General features: G+C 44.3%; 1 pseudogene across 1 annotated transcript; it reads right to left on the reverse strand.

The window, feature by feature from the left end:
* Positions 1–236: 236 nt before the first annotated feature.
* Positions 237–773, reverse strand: LOC310780675 (calcium load-activated calcium channel pseudogene; annotated as a pseudogene). The gene has a single exon. The product of its transcript is annotated as a calcium load-activated calcium channel pseudogene (transcript).
* Between the last annotated feature and the right edge of the window lie 235 nt (positions 774–1,008).

A 1,008-nucleotide genomic window follows, 5' to 3' on the forward strand; every position in this document is an offset into this window, starting at 1 on the left:
AAAAGCCTCAAACAGAAATCTGCTTCATACTGTATTTAGGTATTAGTTTTGGATGGAGACTCTTTTAGTTCCCATTTAGTTTCAGTTGTTCATTAGTTGTTTTTTGTTTTTCAGTCGACTAAAATCTTTTTTTCATTCATCTTTGTTTTAGTTTCAGTTAACTAGACTATCCTTGCTGGCAACATGACTATAAGCTCATCTGATGTGACGGCGTCACAGTGTGTGAGCAGGACCGATTAGGAAAAGCCTCCAGCTTGCTTTCTCGCACCTCTGGAGGGCGCAAGACCCAGCATCTTCTGAATGTTCTGCCTGATGGACATGGTGCACAGGATGTAGAGGAAGATAAAGGAGCAGTCCGTGTAATCCTCGCCCTGGAGGTTGCGATGCGACAGCCCCTGGATGTAGGCCAGCGGGACAAACGGCAGTTTGGCCACGACCCTCCCGTGAAAAATGGAGTTAAACATGCCCATCAGCGCTGTGAAGCAGAAGCCGATGGCAAACATGGACTTCATGCGGACCATATACAAGTCTCTGTTGTTGTTCTTCAGTTTCTCTTCTTGCCTTTCAAGCTTCTTCTTCTGTTGACGTCCTGCAGATTCTGAGATGGTTTCCTTCTTCTTCTCAAGTCTTTTGCTTTGCCTCTCTACCTCAGCCGTTAACCTCTTGTACCTTTCATTGCGATACACTAAAAGCCAGGTGATCCCTTCAGCTAACAGCGTCGTACACAGAGAGATGAACACTATGAGAAGCGTGTCTGCAAACATCATGCTCATGGTTGTAGTTCTTCTGTTTGGTTTAATGACGGTTGGAATCCAAATGTTGTATAGTTGGTTGAGGCACCAACAAATGTATAGCATCAATCATCATGACATCATCAGTAGGTATGACATCACCGGTGACATCATCAGTGATTTGTGACGCATATCGTGACATCATCAGTGACATGGGCGCATCGTCTTGAGAACCATAATACACACACACAGACAGACACACAACTTATTATACTGA

This window comes from Poromitra crassiceps (genome assembly GCF_964638095.1).
Source record: "Poromitra crassiceps genome assembly, chromosome: 8".
Taxonomy (NCBI): domain Eukaryota; kingdom Metazoa; phylum Chordata; class Actinopteri; order Beryciformes; family Melamphaidae; genus Poromitra; species Poromitra crassiceps.